At 42.5% G+C, this 16,626-nt stretch overlaps 1 long non-coding RNA gene across 1 annotated transcript; it reads right to left on the reverse strand.

The window, feature by feature from the left end:
• Positions 1 to 202: 202 nt before the first annotated feature.
• On the reverse strand, positions 203 to 11,883 carry LOC137093516 (uncharacterized). The gene is made up of 3 exons (XR_010908473.1): positions 11,746 to 11,883; positions 1,910 to 3,039; positions 203 to 580 (listed from the first exon to the last, which is right to left on the reverse strand). It is a non-coding gene; the product is annotated as an uncharacterized lncRNA (long non-coding RNA).
• Between the last annotated feature and the right edge of the window lie 4,743 nt (positions 11,884 to 16,626).

The following is a 16,626-nucleotide window of genomic DNA, read 5'->3' on the forward strand; positions in this document are numbered from 1 at the left end:
CAGATCGTTTCGCTAGATAAGACCCTTATTCCTGGGCTGGGATTGTGTAGAGTCCTTTGAAGCTGCATTTAAACTGGAATTTTGACGTTCAACCCATTGTATGGGGTACAACGGGTTGAAGGTCTAAATTCCCGTTTCTAGTGAGGTCCACTATATGGAGAAAAATCCTGATATGTTTTCCTCAAAAAATTATGTGGGGTGAGTAAATTATCAGAAAATTGTTTAATACCGAGGTGAACTGATCCTTTAGGATGTGTATTAATGTATTCAAGATGTAAGGAAATATGTCATAACTTTTTCTTCTTCATGGTTGAATGTGGTGACATTTTAGAGCCATTGAAAATTTTCTTAAAAATGGTTTAAAAGAACAAAATCATCATGAATTCAAGTTTAGTTTTAAACTATAGATCTTCCTTTCATAGACACTCTTATTTGTCACCATATACATCAGGGAATGAAAACTTGCCTTGCACTAATGATCAGAATGAGTTTGTAGCCCTTCTCTCTTTTCTTCTGTTCTACCCCCTTCACATCCCAGCCTCTCCACATTCTTCCTGAGAAAATTTTTCGACACAGTGTACTGGAAGTGTGAGCGAGAGAAAGATTAAATCCAAGTTTCTTTCATCCATGAGTGCTTTCATGTCTTTTTTTCAAGCAGAGAATTATCAGTGCTGGTACTCGTGCAGCAGGGACTGATGGGAGGAGGAGGTGTGAACAATGAAGGAAGTAAGGTTCCTGATGAAGAGGGATTTTACTTAGCACCCGCCTCTTTTGTATGGAATTGTTTTGGTCATGAGATTAATACAGAAAGTGATGCGACAGTCTAATGAAATATGTCATTGATCATTGAATCGGAGACTGACATGAAGGATCCCGAACTCGCAGTAGAAAAGACCAGTTCAGCTTCAAGATTTAAGGATCTTAGAAGGAGGGATTTACGTCTGACCTCAATACACACAAGGCTTTAATGAAACAACCGAATACAGAGGCAGCATGGAAATGTTATTAAACCACCTCTGAAGAAAAATAAAAAAATAGTAAACCAACAACCCTTTCTATAGAAAGGAATTTTTCTGATATTCCTGGCCCGTCTTCTAATCTCCTGTGTTTGGAGAAATTTTTTTCATTAAATTTGTGTCAGGACTAATTTTGTGGCGAATGAATACAGATGTCAGGGTGCCATCGGATCCCATGGCAGGGCTCTTAATGAGATAACAGGCTTTAGTCAAAGAATTAACACTATTGAAAAAATGAGATTAGCTGAATGGATGCAGATCCGGCTGGAACGGGGGCTTGGCTTGTGCCGTATCAGACTGAGAGACCTGCGCTGCCAAATCACAAATCTATTTCCAACGTCGGTATTAATTATCAAACTAAAGCTGCTGTTGCGTGTTGATTCATCAGGGTATGCTCCTGTATTATCTCCCATTAAGCGGAAAAAAGGAGAGATTATGTGGGCCTTCAGGGGCGTTTTATAAATTCTATGAGACTGTTAAACCATGTCATGGACTTTGGAGGATAACGCCAGCACGGTCCTATGTGCACGCTTCCTTCACGTGTGTTAAAATGCACCTTTAAGCCTTAAATTTGATTATTTATTTTAGTTTTCAATTAAATTAAAGCATCTTGGCTTGGGATGTGGAGGAGTTGACTTGCAAAGGTCTTTATGTGAGATGAGCATTTGTGTGCATTACAAGGCCGCATATACAAGAGTGCTTGATGGCGTCTGGCCTCTTGTCTTGTTTGCTATATTATACTCTGCGTTTTAGGACTGAATAGCCATACAATAGCTTTCTATTCTGACTTGCTTGGCATCTGACATAATGATTAACATAAATGCATGTCTTCTTTTGTGGAAGTGATGGGTGCTGGCAATGCAGTTTGCATGTAAAATGGTATGCCAACTTACCTAGATCTAGATGCAACACCCATGTGATTGAGGGAAAGAGTTGAGTTGATTCAGTGCTGCATTGATTGGCAGTCTTGTCTGTGGCAGTGCCTTGCTGATTATCCCAAGCACACAGGGAGCCTATCACAATCACACAGGTAATAATCTCCCAGTTGCACGCTGCTATTTCACACATGGATGCGGCCTGTGATGAGAAAAGTATGTCACAGTATCGATAAATAATTATGAGCGATGAGACTCTCTTCCTGTATTGGAAGTTGGCTGAAATGACTTCATAAAGCCGGGGGATTGTGGGAGAGGTGATGTCGTGACAGCGTCTTTCCGCTGGCTCACAATCGCAGCCTAATTATGCAGTGTGACCACATCTTGCCGTCCAGCGCGCATGTGGGCATCTCGGCTTTCGTCTGATGATGTGGTGTTTTATGCGTTTCCCATCTGACGATTCTTGATACGCTGATCAGAATGGTATTCTTCGCCCTATTGACAAGGACAACTCTGACGCCTTTGCTGATGTATTCTGGCAGACTCATTGTTTAAAAATTGGAAACTACGAAGGTGACACCCGAAAAAACGGAATGGGTATGTGGAAGAAGGAGATGGAAAGAATGACAACAATCAAAAAAAGAAAAGGTGACAGGATAAAAACACTGAAAGAAAGAGAAGGTATGAATGGAAACTGGTGAAGAAATGGGAGAATAAACAGTCGCGAGAGCGAAAAGGGAGATTTAAAAAGAGAGCAGGGAAATGAAAGGGAGGGAGGAAGAGAGAGAATGTTGCAAAAAAAGGGAGTGAGGGTGCAGTGGTAGATGGGAGGGGGACAAAATGAGACCAAATTTTCTTTGGCAATCTCGTCTCTCCTGCTGCAGGTGTGGGGCTATTTCACTAAAGCAGGCCAGACGCGAATGTCATTAGTTCCTAAGCCCCAGGTGAATTTGCCACTGTTCCACATGATTAACCCAGATAATTGTGTGTTGATAGCGAGCATGGTCGATGGAATACAATTTTCAGGCCAAGATTCCTAAACAAACAGCTCAGCAGAGGGCTGGGAGGTGATGGTGTTGTGCGTGTCTGTGCGCATGGTTTAGGTGCCATGGCGAGCGCTGTCGTTGGATGACTGGCTTTGGTGTAACCTGCGACAATGTGCAAAACAAAAACAGTTTGGCACTGTAAAAAGTTTGCTAGCTTTAGACTTAACAAAAAAGAAGATGCTAGAAAAAACATGGTAGACAAATATAAATTGTGTCAATAGTCGGAACATGAACTATAATCTAAATCTGAAACTATAAAAAATAGTCAAACAATCTATAACCTGAAAGCACAGACTCTATAACAGCAAATGTTTCTAGAACTTTCTAGAATGTTGATCTCGTGGCCCTTGCTAAGCCCTGCCTTAAAAACATAATTGAGTAATCCTGCCTAAGCAACTTTAGCTGTATGACATTTTCTCAGACAAGTGTTTGCAGTTTTCTTATGTACGTTAATGGAGGATATGTGTATGGGTATTTTAAATGCAACACTGTAAAAATATTTTTTTGCGGGGAAAAATTGTGAAAATGTATCATTATATATTGGCCTAATAAATGACTTCCAAATAATTATCCCCATGCAAAAAGATGGATTGTACTATCATAGGTTAAGGTCTTCACTAGGGTGACCACCCGTCCCGCGTAGCACGTGCACGCACAGCGTTTGAAGCAAAATTCATGCGTCCCGCAAATTGAGACCGTGTCACGCATAATTAATGCTTGCTCAAAAAGAAGTTGGTCGTGCCTCAGGCAGCCAAACCAACATTACTTGACAGTTCAGCGTGCTACTGTTGCCCCACCCACCCCTCAGGTGAACTGCTGTTGTCAACTTTTTCGTTGTTGTCATGACAGCGCACGCACGTGCATACCAGAGACACTTACAACTTTTTAGATGCGCACTTTCCTATTCGAAAAATAGTCTTTAGGCTCCGCAATCATCAATTAAAAAGAGGAGTGGGTACAAGAAATACTGGAAAAATTAATATTTGTGACTGAAAGGTGTTCAAAAAAGAGAGCTTTTTGTGACCTTTGCAAAACGTCTTTCTCAATCGGACATGGAGAGTAAAATACGATGTCAAACGACACAGACTCACACTGCAAAAAATGCTTTTCTTTCTTAGTATGTTTGTCTTGTTTCTTGCCAAAATATAAATAAAAAAATATCAAGCAAAAGTAATTGTCTTGTTTTGGGAACAAATAACTCAAAACTAAGAGAGTTTTTGCTTAAAATAAAACAAATAATCAGCCAATGGGGTAAGAAAAATAATCTTAAAGAATAATTTTCTTACCCCATTGGCAGATTGTTTGGCTTAATTTTGAGCTATATTTTCCCAAAACAAGACAATTTTTTTACATGTCTATTAAGGGGGGGGGGGGGTGAAACACTCAGTTTCAGTCAATCTCATGTCAATCTTGAGTACCTATAGAGTAGTATTGCATCCTTCATATCTCCGAAAAGTCTTTAGTTTTATTATATTTATAAAAGAAATATGGGCTGTACCGAGTCTTTCCGGAAAAAAACGAGCGCCCGGAGCTAAAGAATGACGAATGTGCACAAAGCGGTGATGTCCTCAAGCGTGGAGAAACCCATCGCTATCTCAGCTAATACAGATAATGATCCACAATCAAATCTGAGGCTGAAATAAATTGAACAGGAGAAACGGCAACATCAGGATGTCCGTCTCTGTGGTATGTACTGTATTTAGGGGCCTTTGTGTGTCTACGCGCAGTTTATGAGGACATGATTCGGTTTATGGACTATTGTATGTGACTAGACCTTAGAGGTAGCAAGCAAAACGGTTTTGCACGTCAGAGTCAGAATAGTGTAACGTTATACAGAACAACAATGGAGTAACCGTTAGCGCATTTGAATGACGAAGCCTTGATCGTATCGTTTACTGATGTTTACTCATGCGACGGTAGCCAATAGCAGAGACATTTGAAGTTGATTTACTCACCGGCTGCTTCCAAAGCAGGACCGAACCTTTATCGCTGGGACCGCTCTGTCAAAAACACACTTCTTTGGTATGATTTGGTGAAGTCCTGTGACAGCAGTGACCGTGGAAATCCACTTTGCGACGCGACTGAAGCGATGCCTTGAAGCTTCCCGTCATTTCTGCGTTCAAATCGGTTCAAATGCAGCGCTGCCTTCCCGGAATGCTGTGCTGAAGCGTTGAAGTCGCTCCACGTCACCCATAGGAATAAAGTGGAGCGCGGCGCGTCATAAGTGTTCACGGACGACTGGACCTGCACCTGAGAGACTGTTTACGGCGTGCATTTCCTCTCTCCCTCTATTTACGCGCGCGCGCACCCTACCGGGAGAAGAGCCCGTACGGCCCATACAAGGACCTTCCGATCTATTTAACGTCAAGTAGACCCATACTCGAAAAAAACTCGCCGAAACTTGTGAGAAACCGGAAGTATTTTTAACACAGAAATACTCCATCAAACGTCCAACATTAGTTTTTGAAACTTTGTCTATGTTTAGGATGGGAATCCAAGTCTTTAACAGTGTAAAAAGCTCAGTATGCATGAAACAGCATTTCACCCCCCCTTTAAATGTTTCTTAATGTAAGAATTTTTAGATATTTAGACTTGAAACAAGACAAAAATACTAAGTAAGAATGCTTTTTTTTTTTGCAGTGCAGACTTTACTAACATGGAAGTTCACCATTCTTTCTCCCCTTCTCGTTCCGTGAGCTGGAGTTAACTTTACTTTTAGTTTAACTTAACACTGTTCCTGTGGTGTTGAGCGACTAATTTCTGTTAATCCCATAATTTTATATTATTGATTTAAAGTGAATAAATTGTAATGAAAAATAAGTAAAGTAAATTAGCTAAAGTAAATCATAAGTGGAAGTGCATCTGTCAGTTCATCGAATGTTCAAAATAGTATGTTAAAAATACACATTGGTTGGCCTATATTCATAAGCATACATCAGCAATTAGCCTACACATGTTTAGGGGAATAGGGCATTATTAATATACCATGTAAGGTGCTATGTGCTAGAAATGGGTAAACCACTATCTGGCCTTCTGCCCGTGGGGTGGGGCACCGCCGCGCCAGGCAGTGTCCCACATTGTCCCTCAGAAACATACCCTTTGTCCCCCCTTGGGCTTATTAGCAGGTGGTCACCCTAGTCTTCACTCAAAATTAAAATTGTATATTCACCGAGCATATTTAATTGTGCTCAGTCAATCTATGAAGTCGAAGTGAAAAATCCATGTTGGATGAACAAGTCCTACATCTGAAAACCTGTATACGCATGCGCAACATGCGAATGAGGAAAACCGTAATCAGTCGGTGCTGAAGACAGAAACAAATATTCCCAAGAGAATAAAGATATTCCAACACGATCTCATGGTAATGCGTATCAATTATAGTACGAGTGTGAAATCTCATGGAATGGATATACGCCAAAATGAGTTTTGGAGCAAATGCTACACAGTTTTTCGCGTGCATATGATACGCACTTTATGGCGTGCATATGACACGCTCTTGGGTAGGTTTAGGGTGGTGGGGTGGATGGTTCGTATGTATAATACGCCATAAAGTGTGTATCATATGCATGTGAAAAACGAGTATACTGACATTATTCTCCAGAGTCATTATTGACCCGGTATGAAGTTTAAAAGGCACTTTGTCGAATCACAAGTTCATGCATTCATTGGTTTCATGAGCATGTTCTCGGTTACTACATAATTATCTAATTGTAGCCAGTAGTCTTACCCTCATGTCTTATATGGTTAAAATAATAGGTAATAAGGAAATTAAGTCATTTTTATGATATGTGTGGCATGCAAACGTTTAACACGTTAGATTGCATTTGGCTTAGGCCTCCTAAGTTATTGCCTTTTAATATCAAACTTGCCAAACTTGTGATTTTCTTATTCGTCCATTCATTCGTCTCATCCTCATTATATAACTTCTGTTCTGCCACTTGCCAGATCTGATGCTGGGGAACTTTGTCATCAGTGTTAGTTTTTATATTTTTTTCTAGGTTTTTAGCCTATGCAGTGCCGCATTTTCTTCACCACATTAAGACATCCTGTTATTCAGAAGCCTTCTTTCAGAGTTTTTCTTTATTGAAAATAATACAAAAAATTACCAAATATCCTGTGTTGGAATTGACTTGTTAATAAAGTAATGTTATAAAATGTAAAATCTGTTGTCAGTGTTTTGAAATTTCAAACAATTGTTACTACAATTTAAAATATTTTAACTGGATCAACAGTTTCACTGTAAAAAAAAAAAAAATCCAATTTAAAATGTTCTAGTGACTGGTCACATCATTTTTTTTTGTGTGGCTGAATTGAATTTCTGTGATTTAAATAGCATAATTCACCGAAATTCAATTTGACCAAATGAAAAAAATTAGATGTGACCAGTCACTGAACATTTTAAATGGGAGCGGCCTTAATTGATAAATTAAATTATTCCATTTGTTTAACATATTATTTCTGATTGAGCCCATATTAACAGACTGTTGCCACAATGGATACAATTCAATTCAAAGAAATTAAATTTGGCCAACTGAACATTTTTTATGTGATCAATTAGATCAGATCACATCACACAGTGAAGAGGCCTGACATTTTTTTTTACAGTGAACATAGTGGAATTTATCTAAAATATGTTAAAATGTTGTTCATCTAAAATATGTTAAAACATTTTTTTTCCCCTGATTTGATCATAAGCTAACGCATCACGCACCGTTTCACTAATGCAGAATTCACACTGCATTGTTTTCAAAGTCGTCAGATCCCTGTTCTTTTCACACTGCTTGACTATCTGGGTAGCATTCAGTCGCTACTGTGTTCACACTGCACAATGGATCGGTGACTGGAGGTTTCACAATGCATGACAAACACGCGAGAAGTGATAAGGAAATAACGCAAGATCACACATGTGCGAGACCGGAGTTCTTGTACGAGACTGGAATTGTTATTAAAAATAAAAGCCCGTTAACAGCTTGCGATCCAAATTGTCTGTGCGTTGATTTGCAGCAAAAAGGAGAAAAAGAAAAAAAAAAGATTATGGAGGAAGAAATGGTTGGGGAGACGTGGGGAGCAAGGATTGTGTGTTCTGCACAGAGATCTGGAGGTAAGCAAATCATTTTGCAGTGTGCTGCTGGTCAAGCAAATGTTTGTGCTTTGTTTCAGTTTTATTTAATTGTAAATATGTCTGTTCAAATGCTGATATTCTGATATATAGTGTGGCAAATATCTTGCAGGTGTCGTCGGTGACTCGTCTGCGATTCCCTCAGATCCCGTCTTTGATAATTCACACTGCGTGATTGTCACTCACGTGAATGAGCACCTATTTGCCTATGATTTGAGCTTTTGTCATTGATTTCGCAAAAACCTGTCGCCGAGTGAAAATCGGCCTAAAATCTTACAGTGTGAACTCGGCATAAGCTGGCGAACGATCTCAGCTTCAGTAGCACAGCCCTTTACTGCATTGATCCTGCCTTTTGTTCACAAAGGGCACGTTCCAGGACTGGTCACGGCAAATTTTGTGACAATTGAACATGATTCAGAATTGCCATTTCTGTTGATTGCTATGGGATGTTACATAAAGATTGCAACAGTTAGCAATAGTGACATTTGAAAACTAGCTTTGAAATTCTATTTGGGGCTAAATATATATATATATATATATATATATTTTTTTTTTTTTTTTTTTTTTCTTGACAATTTCTACCTTTGTCGTTCACTGTGTCGAACGAAGCTGTGTCGAGCAAAATAATCTGTTTATGAGTGCTACTATAGTTTAATCTAACAGCCGCAGCTCAGGGCATGTGACCGAAAGTGCAAATCTTATTGGTTTGCTATTGTTTTTTTGGTAAAAAAAGAAATAAGATAACACCTCTATAAAAAATTCTGTTACACTGTTGTCATGCAAATATAGTTGTGTCGGTCTGAACAGACACATTTAAAGTCAGCCATTCATTAAAATAAAAATTATTTATACATTTTTGCAGTGAACATTTGTCTTTGTTTGAACAGGTCACTTAAGTAATTTATATGCGTTTTCCCTAAAAAAAAAAAGTGTAATTGTAGTGCCTATCCGAACATTGATCTGGTCCAACCTGACCTGAGTTTGGGGCAAGAATATCTGTTTTTCTAAACCAATAGTAGATAGGAACATTTGTATAATTCTGTTCAGTGATGCAAATTGTACAGAAATTGCACAGTTCACCTTTAAGAAGTCTGTCCCACAATCACTTTATTATGAGAGTACCAGGAGATCAAACTGTCTGAACTACACTCACCTAAAGCATTTTTAGGAACACCTGTTCAATTTTTAATTAATGCAATTTTCTAATCAACCAATCACATGGCATTTGCTTCAATGCATTTAGAGATGTGGTCCTGGTCAAGACAATCTCCTGAACTCCAAACTGAATGTCAGAATGGGAAAGAAAGGTGATTTAAGCAATTTTGAGCATGGCATGGTTGTTGGTGCCAGACGGGCCAGTCTGAGTATTTCACAATCTGCTCATTTAATGGGATTTTCACGCACAACCATTTCTAGGGTTTACAAAGAATGGTGTGAAAAGGGAAAAAAAAACAGTCCTGTGGGTGAAAATGCCTTGTTGATGCTAGAGGTCAGAGGAGAATGGGCTGACTGATTCAAGCTGATAGAAGCGCAACTTTGACTGAAATAACCACTTGTTACAACCAGGAATGCAGCAAAGCATTTGTGAAGCCACAACATGCACAACCTTGAGGCGGATGGGCTACAACAGCAGACAACCCCACCGGTTACCTCTCATCTCCACTACAAATAGGAAAAAGAGGCTACAATTTGCACAAGCTCGCCAAAATTGGACAGTTGAAGACTGGAAAAATGTTGCCTGGTCTGATGAGTCTCGATTTCTATTGAGACATTCAGATTAGGGCTGGGTTTCGAATCAAATTTCAAGAATCGATTGAATTCTGATTCTCAAGATCTTGAAACGATTATCATTATTCGATCCGATCTTTGAGATTTAGCTAAGTGTTTTTAAAGAAAGCATTTTTTCCAGCTGTTACCTGAATATTACAGGACTGTAGTGTCTGTAATACAACATATTGATACTATTATTATAGACATTCAACTGCAAATTAATGGAGTATTGATGGTTGTAAAGAACAATCCCCCTTCCAGAGTGATCTAGTCAGCGAACGCGCGCACGGAGAGGGCGCGTACTGTCATGACAAGGCAGCCATTACAACTTCCTTGGCAGTAAGCGCGAGCTGCAGTGAGAACGGCTGTGACGTAAGCTGTGTTCTCGACATATCCAGCAGCCAGAGTTCACTCATCTACCTTACTCTAGTATTCTCTGTCCGCTGTGGTAACGAGAGAAGAGGAAGAGTGAGAAAAACTTGGTCTGTCTGCGGCACTTCTTCAGCACGGCGGCAGCGGTATAGTGACGAGAGCGTCGGCTTGAGTTGGTTTACCTACTCTAGTATTCTGTCCGCGGCGGTTCTGGAATTTTCAAAGCTGCCTTGTTCGTTGTTTTAATGTCCTTCCACCTCGCGCACATGTGTGAATTCAATGACGCGGCAAATTAAAATTCACGGGGAAAATGTAGGTGTCACAGGTCGGAGCGCCTCCCTAAGTTTCCACCCTGAGGAGGTCCCAGAAACACCCCAATGACCGGACAGACGAGGACAGGTAGGTTAAAACAATGTTTATTAATTTAAAAAGGTTATAGGAAAGGGGAGAAAGGGATACTAAAAAAAAGGGGAACCAGCCCTCTAGGACTGGGGCCTTGGGATCTGAGTCGCTTCTGACTCTCAACGGATCTTCCCAGCTCTCTCTCTTCCTCGTACGAGCCTAGGCTTACAGGTGAGTATACAGGCGGTACACTGGGCTCTTAGCTTTGGACGTACAGGTGAGTATACAGGGCGGTACACTGGGCTCTTAGCTTTGGACGTACAGGTGAGTATACAGGGCGGTACACTGGGCTCTTAGCTTTGGACGTACAGGTGAGTATACAGGACAGTACACTGGGCTCTTAGCTTTGGGCGTACAGGTGAGTATACAGGTGGTACACTGGGCTCTTAGCTTTGGACGTACAGGTGAGTATACAGGACAGTACACTGGGCTCTTAGCTTTGGGCGTACAGGTGAGTATACAGGCGGTACACTGGGCTCTTAGCTTTGGACGTACAGGTGAGTATACAGGACAGTACACTGGGCTCTTAGCTTTGGGCGTACAGGTGAGTATACAGGCGGTACACTGGGCTCTTAGCTTTGGGCGTACAGGGGAGTATACAGGCTGTACACTGGGCTCTTAGCTTTACTCACAGCTCCGCAGGTAGACAGGCGTCGGCTTTAGCGCTTCAAGTCTCAGGTGGCTGGAGAGGGCGTATTTACACACAGCGGACTTCCAGCCTTCCTCACTAGGACAGACTTCTAAGGAACACGTTAACGTTGACTTCCCACACGTAGTAGAACAGTCCCACAATGACGCAGAGCCCTTGGCTCAGTCCTGAAAGCACTTCACAGACATAGGATCATACAGAGACAGCACATAAGCTCCTTCTACACAGCAGCCAATTCAACTTCCCTTCCTGTTATACTCCACACACTTTTCACAGCAAGCTCTTACTTCATACAGTTGCCACACCACCATCAGGTAGGGGAAAAAGGTTGACGAGTCACAGTCGGGTGTATATACATATGCAACAATCGCCCATCATCACCAATTCACTTCCTCTAATGCAGGGCTTTCTCTTCGGCCTGGAGAGGGATCACTGACAGCATTTGCACAGCACAACACTACAATTCTTCAGGTGTACACATATCAAAAAGACTCACCCACTGTACTCCACACATTCACGGTGAATTAGGGTCAGAATCACCACATTGGGCCAGGAAATAGGTCCTGGATAGTAGAAAGGGTCAGTGCAGAGGATCACCATATGAGAACGTCAAGACCACGACCTTCCAGCACACTTCTTCCTCTCTTCAATACGTTTCCGGGGACTTCTCAGTGTAAACAATCTTTTCAAGGCAGTAATAATACATATCAACACAATCACTCCAAAGGGAATTCTTCAAACACTTAACTCTGTGTTTCCTTCAGCCCAGTACTCTGTTTTGACTTTGCCCAGTCTGTACCATCCGCCTCCTTACGTCCCTCTAACACCGATAGCTCCGTCTCACCCACAGTGTTTGCCGGAATCAACTTCACCCTTTGCTGTTCTCCGGATACCTTATTTATATGCCTCCTTTTCTCTGAATTGCCCAACCACCAATCGCCATGTCCATTCGCACACCTGTTCTCAATAATCCCCCATTTCAGTTGCCCGGAGTTACCGGAACTGGTTGCGTGTCTCATGGACAACGGTCCGGGCGGAAAAATTTCCGCCATTTTAGGTTCCGCCGCATTAAGTCACTCCGTGACATAGGCCTATTATTAAAACGATCCTCTGAGTTACGGATCGATCTTTAGAAATTAATATAAAATCGATTCAGAATTGGTGAATCGATTTTTTTCAACACAGCCCTAATTAAGATCGTAGAGTCAGCATTTGATGTAAACAGAATGAGAACATGGATCCATCAAGTCTTGTTACCACTGTGCAGGATGCTGGTGGTGGTGTAATGGTGTGGGGGATGTTTTCTTGGCACACTTTAGGCTCCTTAGTGCCAATTGGGCACCATTTAAATGCCACAGCCTACCTGTGTGTGGCGTTCGGGACGGAAAAGGAGAGAGAAGAGAAAAGAGCTGACTACGCCACCCTGGTCACTAAACCAGGGAAATATCCTAATAAGGACACAGGTTCAATTTCCCCGTTGACAGAGACTCAGAGACACAAAAATACAAAAATCTTTATTAAGCCATGGTAAAAATGTTAGAGTTAATAACTTGTATCTTGAACACCCAAAAAGGCGAATCACTGCTGGCACAGACACACCACAAGAGTGACACTGACGATAACTCACAGGGCTCATGGTAACCAGAAGCAGGACGAGCTAGTGCCATGCATCGCTAGATTCGACGATAGTCAGGGAACACCCACACGCACACTCACTGCAACTAAGGGTCAATCACTATAGGTTATAAACCATGCTCTGTGTCTAAGAAGGACCCACCACCAAAAGAGCAACTAGCCCTCCTGCTCTGGACCCACGGCACCTGGAACACATGAAACACAAATTACCAAACAAAATAAAAGTTCAAAAGGATTCAAAAAGGTTGATACAAAAAGGTGGGTACCCACTTTATGGAAATAATATATACAGACAACAAAATTAATCCAACGTAACAAGAGAAAACCACAAACCACTCAACCTGCAACCATTGGTTTGAGAGAGAATATATGGAGCACTGCCACAGGCCGGGTAAAATTACTGCGCTACCTTGTAAGGGCGGCACTAAAGGTGACGGAGATTGGTTCCGCCCGGACCATAATCCTCAAACACCGGTCGCTTCCGGGAACTCCGGGGAGGGAAATCAGGGTTTTATTGATCGCAGGTGGATAGATGAGCGGGGCGATCGCGGATTGGGCAGTGTGAAGAAAAGGGGGAGTATAAAGAGGGCTTCAGAAACTGAAGAGGAGAGTCTTTTTTTTCCCGAGCCGATGCGGCGAGCGAGTTGGAGTGTTTGGGCGAGTGCTGCGGAAAGAAGGCGGAGGATATTGTTGGCTGGGCGAAGATGGAGACAAGGGTTTGGCAGAAACAGAAACCGGGCTGAGTATATTGGGATGTCTACCTAACTGTGAAATGCTCTATGACATGCATAACAAATTCTGAGTGGTTGAAAACAGGAAGACTCACCGGAAGTATCGCCAAAGGATACTTTCGCCTTTCAACAGGTCACGGGTAGCAGGAGAAGTATCCAGGAGCTGGAAAGAGGAGGGAAAAGAGACCTTGTGTTAGTAACGGTGTGAGTACCCTAAACCATTGTACAGCAGCATAATTATCTCGAGTGAACTATCTGTGAGCCTTTTTGGTGAGTTTGTGGCATCGTATGTGAGCGGCCCCCACTGTGGAGGAGGATTGTGGGTGAGCCGGGACCAGTGAGCGAGAGAATACGTTGGGGAGTCGTGGTGGCAGCGTTTAAATCTGAATATTCTTTGCATCAGTGTCTCTACGATTTCCAGGACGAGTCTTTGGTCAGACGGGGTTTTGACCCTAAATTCACCAAGATTGTGTGGAGTGCAGTGGGTGAGTCTTTTTCCTTTGCTGTGAGTGTATACACTTGAAAATTGCAGTGTGGTGTTGTGTTTGTGTCGTCAACAACCACCTTTTCAGGCCTGACGAAATCCTGCGAAGGAAGTAAGTACTGAGGCGGGCAAAGGAATCATCTCCAATTATATGCCGTCGATGACATCCTGATCCTTCAGCCCCCATGTGACGGTGATGGGAAACAATTTCAAGTAAGAACAGTGTGGATATAGTGGGAAGCACTAACGGTGAGGAGTTGGCTGCTGTAGGAGGAAATCAGCTGTGTGTGTATTAATACCTGTTGTGGAGTTCTTCAAAGGTTTGCCCCTGTCTAGAGTTCTCGCCCTGTCGTTTGGAAGAAAGAAGAGGGAAGCGGTCGACCCACCCAGTGTAGCACACCCCGGGTGAAACAACTTACCTGTGTGTGACACCAGCGGAGGCCGTGTTCGGCCCAACGCAGCAGCAGCTTTTGATCCGTATCTCTATCAGCATTTGGTTGAAGTCCCAGAAAAGGAAACGCCTGACGTCAATTTCCTCCACGGTCTGTGAGTCACATCACTTCCTGTTTCCCTGTATGCCCAAAGCTAAAGCCAGCATATTGTGTTGTACACTCGCCTGCATGCCCAAGTGAAGCCTCAGTTGTCTTGTCTACAGACTTACCTGTGCCCCGAGTGAAAAGAGCCAGCAGCCCCTCTGTCCACCGTCCGTGTCCAGTCCTGTTATTCTTATCTGTATGTTCTTGTGCAGATCTAGCGGGCCCCTTTGAGGCGTGTACTTGTACGTCGACCCGTCACTCAGGAGACAGAAACCGCAGAGACCCCCCCCCCGTACAATTACCAGTATGGTTTCCGTCGGACCCCGGCAGCCATTGTGCAGCTCCATCGGCATCTGGACGACCGGGAGTCCAACCCGCTGGGCCGCTTTGGAGTTCTCCACGAGTAGCAGCAGGTATTCATCGTGCATTCAAACTCTCAATACTCACCACTTGTATCTGTTAGGTCCAAGAAAGGAGAGGGCCCTGGACAGTCATCCTGCAATTCAGAACAAGGGGTGAATAAGCTGATTGTCAGAAGGAAAGAGGAGTGAAGGACTCACCGGAGATCCCCCGCAACAGAGTCTAAGGGACTCGAGACTGTTACTGTTGGATTTTAGCCCCCCCCCCCCCCCCTTTCCACACACCTTTTTTTTTTAGTAATTTTTAATAAAGTCTGTTTTAATATTTACTTACCGTCTCTCGTGTGTCTGGTCATTGGGGTGTTCTTGGGACCTCCTCAAGGTGGAAACTAGGAAGGGGCGTGACTCACAACATCTGTGGTCCGCTCCGACCTGTGAAAATTACAACAAACAAAAGAACTTAACTAAAGCAACAAATAAACTTAAAAGAAAAACAACACGCTGACATGCACCATATGTAGACAAACACACATGGGCATGCTGAGCAAACAAACAAAAACATTAATGAAACAATATTAAAGTAAATAGGAACAAAACATTAAATAGGAACAAGACAGCAGCAAGCAGTCAGGCAGCAGTCCTCGAATGCCCTTAAACAGGCGACTTATTCACCTTCAAGAAACTAAATGTAAGCTCAAATATCAACATGGACACCAATTCATCATTATACAATAATCGCACATACCAAGCATGCGAAGATCACGTCATTCACCTAGCGGCCACAGATAAGGAGTTCACAGACGAGCTGGAATACAAAACTCCCCATAACCACACAAATACTAATAAAATAAATACAGCCCCAAAACAGGAATGAACCTACCATGAAGTCAAGCAGCAATCCGTCAGCGGTGTTCAGAGCACTACAACAGGCACTGATTGTTAGACGGAGACTCGCAAAAGCAAACCTTCTGCACGTTGTGCACTTTATCAGCACAACGCGGGTAGCTCTGCACAGCGTGTAACGGTCACAGGTTAACATCATGTGAGCTCGAACACAAATCACAACCGGAAACAGCACTCACCTACAACAGAGAAAACCAGGGCACCGTAATAGACGGTCGCACAATAGCACCACCCCTGGCAACACTACAGCCACCCTTATATTCTGTTGGAAATGAGATGCTGATCACCTGAGCCTAGGGAAGAGTAATCGATCCCAGAGAGGATGGATGTCACTAAATAGAGGATGGATGTCACTAAATAGTGGCACTTCACTACATGTGCATTGTTTCTGACCATGTCCATCCCTTTATGACCACTATGTACCCATCCTCTGATGGCTACTTCCAGCAGCATAATGCAATGTCACAAAGCTTGAATCATTTCAAATTGGTTTCTTGAACATGACAATGAGTTCACTGTACTAAAATGGCCCCCACAGTCACCAGATCTCAACCCAATAAAGCATCTTTGGGATGTGGTGGAGCGGGAGCTTCGTGCCCTGGATGTGCATCCCACAAATCTCCAACTGCAAGATGCTATCAATATGGGCCAACATTTCTAAAGAATGCTTTCAGCACCTTGTTGAATCAATGCCATGTAGAATTAAGGCAGTATTGAGGCCTGTTGCAT

This window comes from Pseudorasbora parva, chromosome 12, assembly GCF_024679245.1.
Source record: "Pseudorasbora parva isolate DD20220531a chromosome 12, ASM2467924v1, whole genome shotgun sequence".
NCBI classification, from domain to species: Eukaryota; Metazoa; Chordata; class Actinopteri; order Cypriniformes; family Gobionidae; genus Pseudorasbora; species Pseudorasbora parva.